The sequence below is a fragment of the Humulus lupulus genome, chromosome 2 (genome assembly GCF_963169125.1).
Source record: "Humulus lupulus chromosome 2, drHumLupu1.1, whole genome shotgun sequence".
NCBI classification, from domain to species: Eukaryota; Viridiplantae; Streptophyta; class Magnoliopsida; order Rosales; family Cannabaceae; genus Humulus; species Humulus lupulus.
This window is the reverse complement of record NC_084794.1, coordinates 202,672,309-202,678,823: the sequence shown is the minus strand read 5'-3', so window position 1 is coordinate 202,678,823 and position 6,515 is coordinate 202,672,309.

Sequence of the window (6,515 nt, the reverse complement as noted above, 5' to 3'; positions counted from 1 at the left end):
CTAAGATTCTGTAAAGAAGTCACTCGGCAGTTAACTCCTGAGATTCTGACACATCCGGTCGGCTACACTCCTCAATCTAACATAGCTGGTCGGCTAAATATTCCTTTTAATGTAGCTGGTCGGATGAAACCCCTTTCTGAGGTAACTGGTCGGGTGAACCCCCTTTCTGAGGTAACTGGTCAGGTGAAACCCCTTTCTGAGGTGTCTGGTCGGGTAAGATTCCCTCCTGACCAGACAAAATTCTTATCCGGTCGAGTAAATCGTTTCCTGACAAGTTAAATCCTTACCTGGTCGGATAAACTGCCCTTCTGATGTTTCTGGTCGGGTAAGACTCCCTCCTGACCAGACAAAATTCTTATCCAGTTGGGTAAATCATTTTTTGACCACTTAAACCCTTTCCTAGTCGGAAAAACACCCCTTCTGATGTGTCTGGTCAGGTAAGACTCCCTCTTGACCAGTTAAATTCCTATCTAGTCGAGTGAATTATTTTCTAACTAGGTAAAACCATCTTCCGATCAGTGATATCACAACTTCGTAGGTTATTTTCTAACCTTTTCACTTCTCTCATGATCAAGTTAACACTGGTGGAGGAAATTAAGGAGAAATAACAAGAGGATGAGTTTCCTCTTAAGAAGAAGGCAGCACTACAAAGCTCAGAAAATGTTGACTTTTCAATGACAATGGAAGGTGCCAGAAAAAGGTGAATTAAGAGACAGTATTATGAAAGAAGCACACACCACTCCGTATTCACTTCACCTGGGGTCGACCAAGATGTACAATGATGTCACGACAATGTACTGGTGGCCGAGAATGAAATAGGACATAACACAATTTTTAGGAAAATGCCTTACATGTCAACAAGTTAAGGCCAAACATCAGAGACCCACTGGAACATTGTAACCGTTAGAGTTTCCTGAATGGAAATGCAAAGATATAGCGATGGACTTCATGATGGGGTTACCAAGGACCACCAACTAGCATGCCTCTGTGTCGGTGATTATAGGCAGATTTACAACATCTTCTCACTTCTTGCCAGTAAGAACCGTTTACAATGCAGAGCAATACACAAAGCTATACGTGGTAGAGATAGTAAGATTACATGGAGTTCCAAAGACGATAATCTCTGATAGAGGATCAATTTTTACCTCAAAGATATGGGAAAGTCTATAGTGTGCAATGGGCACTAAGTTAAAGTGAAGTACGACATTTCACCCTCAAACTGATGGTCAGTCAGAATGCACGATACAAATATTAGAAGATATGCTGAAGGCGTGTGCATTATACTTCTCAAGATCATAGAGCAAGGAACTTCCATTAATAGAATTCTCTTACAACAATAGTTATCAGGAGACGATAGGCACGGTGCCTTATGAGATGCTATATGGATGGAAGTGTCGATCACCGCTTCATTGGGATGAGGTTGGTGAAAGACAACACTTAGGACCTGAGGCTGTAAGAGAAGCAACAAAAGTGATAGAAAAGATAAGACAAAGAATAATTGCCGCTCAAAGTTTCCAGAAGAGCTATGCCGACGCTAAGAGGCAAAATGTTGAGTTTTTAGTAAGTGATCAAGTCTTTCTCAAAGTATTTCTGATGAAGGGGATTATGCGTTTCAGAAAGAAAGGAAAGTTAAGCCCAAGGTTTATAGGTCCTTTTGATATATTGGATAAAGTAGGGCAAGTAGCATATCAGTTGGCCTTACCGCCATCATTAGTAGAAGCGCATAGCGTTTTCCATGTATCTATGTTAACAAGGTATGTATCAGATCCATCCCATATGCTCGATTACGAGACTTTAGAGTTAAAACAAGATTTAGTTATGAAGAATGGCCAGTATGTGTTTTAGAGCGGGGAACTAAGGAGTTAAGGTCCAAAAGTATCCCTATAGTTAAAATCTTGTGGAGCAATAGCAATGAAAGAGAGGCAACATGGGGATTGGAGGAAGATATGAGGGAACGGTATCCCGAGGTATTTGGTAAGTAAAATTTCGAGGACAAAATTTCTTTAAGGGGGGAAGATTGTAATAACCAATGTTATTATTTTCTTATAAGCTCCTTAATTATGACCATAGGTTAGTTTTTATTATAGTTTATAGTTTAATTTGAGTGGTGGAAATTAAAAATATTGCTTAAAGCTTTAAATTAATTATTTTAAGTTATGATTTCCATGACTTGGAAAATAATTATAATTAGGTTAGGATAATTATAATTATTTTGGTTAATACTTATAAGATTTTAGTATATGATTAAATTAGTGTATAATTTTATGCTTTTAATTAAATTATGCACACATGTTATTTGGTGGTCTAAGAGGTATACATGTGGCATAAAAATAAGTCACAAAATTTAAATTTTAAAGTGTATAGCCAAAATTCCCTATAGTTTCATTAGGTAGAATTTTTGTGAATTAATTTAATTAAGTATTAGCACTAATTTGAAGAACCAAATGAAGTCTTACTTAGTCTTGGATGTGTAGTATTGAAATAGGCTAGATTTTGACTCATTTTGAATTTACATGGGAGGTGTCACACTAAGTTTGAACTAAGTGACTAAGTTGGTGATGGTTGAAACCATTTGAAAACTTTTGAATTTGAATATGCTAGGTGTAGGCGTGGGAGACTCTTTGGGTAAGCTAGTTAGGACTTTGACTACTTATGGTTACAAGTGAGTATGTGTGGCATCAAGTGAGTATTTTTAGAACTTTGAATAGGTAGGAAGATGGGCTGGCCAAAACTACTATTAAGGAAGGATTTTTTGAATTTTGAAAATGTGTTAAATGGAGTTGGAGAGAATCATGGAAAAGAGTTGGGGTTGAAGCCTATAAATAGTTCCTTTCACCACTTCATTTTTCACACTCAAAGCAAAGATTTCAAGCCTCTCATTTTCGAAATCTATGGCTCCCAAAATCTCTCATATTTTTGCCACATAAACACAACATAACCGAACCTCTATAGTCTTTATAGTGCTCGGGAATTAATTTCTTCTTCTATTTTTCTATTAAGCCTCAAACACTATTGTCCTTATAAACCCTACAGCCAAAACAATAAACCCTATCAAGAAAATATATAGCCAAAATATACTCAAGTATTAAAGCTCTTAGTGTCGTTGTTGGAGACAAGCATTATAGTGAAGGCTTGGGATTTCATCTTTTTGTTCTAGGGTGACTGTATGATTTTATGAGGTTTAGAATTTTTGGAAGTATAGTTTTATTATAAATTTCTAATCTTAAATTTTTATGTCATATATAAATGTTTTGTGGGATTCCCTATAGCAAAAGCAATCTCTTTTCTTCTCTTTTTCCACACTCAAGGTAAGGAAAATTAGGTAGTTTAGTTCATGACCTAGCTTGTGATATGTATGACCCTAACATTTCAGGTACAAAAAGAAGATAAGTGTGGCTGGACATAAGGTGTTCAAAAATGTATGACGGACCTAAGTTGATGTCCGGTAGGCTCGGTTGCCAAAATTGTACAACTGACTTATGTCCGAGGCTTAATTGCCACCCCTATATAAGCACTTAATGTTTTCTTATACCTGTCTTATTATTATGACCTATGATTATTATTATTATTATGACCTCTTATGACCTATGGTTAAGATCTATATTATGTTTATGTTTTAAGGTATTATGAACTTTTTGTATGATTTATGATATGTCTGTTATGATTACTTGTTATATGACTTTTGTTTGTATTTTCCTTAGTGGGCTTAGAAGATCACTCCTTATTATGTTGTTGTGCAGAAATTTGAGGATAGAAAGGCCGCTGGTGAGTGGGACCTAAGAGCTTAGTGATATATTTGTGGGGACCATATAACTGAGGAATGATCTAGCGGGCCAATGTATTAAAGCATTTTATTTTAAGTTTTATTTTTATATCTTAATGTTGCTCATTTTATCTTGTTACAAACCTTATCTTATTTTTGTAAAGACATGGGATCCCTTTTGCTTATTATGATTTTCTTAAATAAAGGAGCAATATTTATGTTTATGATCAAATGTTGCGTTATCGATAATATTATGAGAAATTAGGGCATTACAGGGTGACTTGTAGTCCAAATGGAAAATGAAAAGAGCTCCAAGGTACTTGGAAGGGGCTGCATTGATTTGTTCTTCACTAATTGAAATAAATTAACTCTAGCTAATATTTTCTATGTTCTCGATATCAAGAGAAACATTGTAAGTGTTGCTTATTGAGTAAATCTGATATTGAAATGAAATTTGAATCCGGTAAACTCATTTTGACTAAATTGGGCACTTTTGTGGGAAAGTTTTATTCATATAATGAGATGATCAAACTATGTACTCTTGATAATGACAATAATAATTTTGCATCTAATTCTTGTTATGTTATTAATTATAGTTCTATTAATTTGTGGCAAAATAAACTTGCTCATATAGGTTATAGCAATTAAAAGAGTTGTTCAATGTGGATTAATAAATTGTGATGTGAATGAGCACGATAAAAGTTAATTATGTGTTAAATATAAAATGGTTAAGAAACTTTTTCCAAGTGTTGATAGATGTTGAAACTTGCTAGATTTAATATATAGTGATTTATGTGAATTAAATGGTATGTTGACTAGAGGAGGAAATAGATACTTCATAAGCTTTATAGATGATTGCTCTGGGTATACTTATATGTATTTTCTTAAGAGTAAGGAAGAGGCATTTAATGCATTTAAAATCTATACAACTGAAGTAGAAAATGAATTGGAAAGGAAAATTAAGATTCTTAGAAGTGATAGAGGTGTTGAATACTCTTCAAATGATTTCAATGTGTTTTGTGAACACCATGGTATTATAAATAAATGCACTGCACCATACGCTCCACAAAAAAAAAAAAGAATAGCTGAAAGAAAGAATAAGACTTATCATGAGATCATTAATTCTATGCTTCTACATGCTAAATTGTGTTATAATTTGTGGGGTGACGATTTTCTTGATGTGTGTCATATATGGAATCGAATTCCTAAGAAAAAGAGTGATGTGTCTCTATATGAATTATGGAGAGGAAATAAACCTAACCTAGGCTATCTTAAAGTGTGGGGGTGTCTTGCTTATTGCAAGAGCACGAAGCCTAAAAGGACCAAGTTGGGTCCAAGGGCCGTTAAGTGTGCCTTTGTAGGCTATGCCTCAAATAGCAAGGCCTATAGGCTATTAGACTTAAGTCTAGTGTGGTAATTGAATTAAGAGAAGTTGAGTACTTTGAGAACATATTATATTGTGATAGCAACTCTCAAGAACCCACATGTGTTGGAGAATCTCGTGAAGAGAAAGATCCAAAGGATGATGAGCAACCTAAATTGCCTCGGAGAAGCCATATGCTTAAATAGTTGGGATCAAATGAGAAATGTTCTCAAGTGGAGATACTCTACCTAGTAGAGGGAAACCTTGAAGAAGTCAAATGGAAATTTCCTATGGGTCTTGAAGTTGAGGATGATCCCAAAACCTACCAAGAAGCAATGTCTTCGAAAGACTCTATTTTTTTGGAAAGAGGCAACAAATGAAGAGATAAATTCAATTATGTCAAACCACTCATGGGAATTAGTAGACCTTCCACAAGTTTCAAAACCAATTAGGTGCAAATACCACACCGATGGCACCTTACAAACCTTCAAGGCTATATTTGTAGTCAAAGAGTTTAAACAAAAGGAAGGAATCGATTGTTTTGACACATATGCACTAGTTGTTAGGACAACCACAATAAGAGTTTTATTTTCCATATAATCAATATATAACATTTATGTTCATCAAATGGATGTCAAAACGACATTCCGAAATGGAGATCTCGATATGGAGATCTATATGGAACAAATAGAAGGTTTGGTTGTAACTTCTCGCATTTTCTACACTAGAAAAATTAAAGGAAAAATGATATTTTACTTTAAAAAGAGTTTAATTGTGAAATTATGAAATTTAATTCATTATTTATTCAATTTTTTATTGGGATAATAAATGAATTTTTATGTCCCAAATTATGTAATATTCTCCAGAATAAATAATAAATGATATTAAAGTTTATATATGGAAAATTTTTGAATTCAAAGAGTTTTATTTTTAATTTGTATTATTATTATGTACTGGAAAATAAATAATAAGAAATCTTTAAATTGATGAATATAATTTATCAAGATTTGAAGATTTATGTTTTAAATTATGAGATTTAAAATAAAAGAAATTTTGATCTCTTTATTATTACATTATTTTATGAAAATAAATAACAAGAATTTTTTAATTTCAACAAAATGAAATTTATGAGATTTTGAAAAGTTTTGTGGGATTTATTGAAATTATAAGAGAATTTTTGGTTTATTTATATTATAAAGTAAATTTATAATATTTGTGAATTTTATAGAATTAAAGTGATTTTACTAAAGAATTTATTGTAGAGAATTTATAATTTTGGGCCCTAAATATAATTTTGTAAGAATAATAATTTAAATGGAAAATAAAATGAAAATTTTATTTAAACTTTATTAAAAAGTATCAGATGTTTTCTATAATTATTAAACAAAT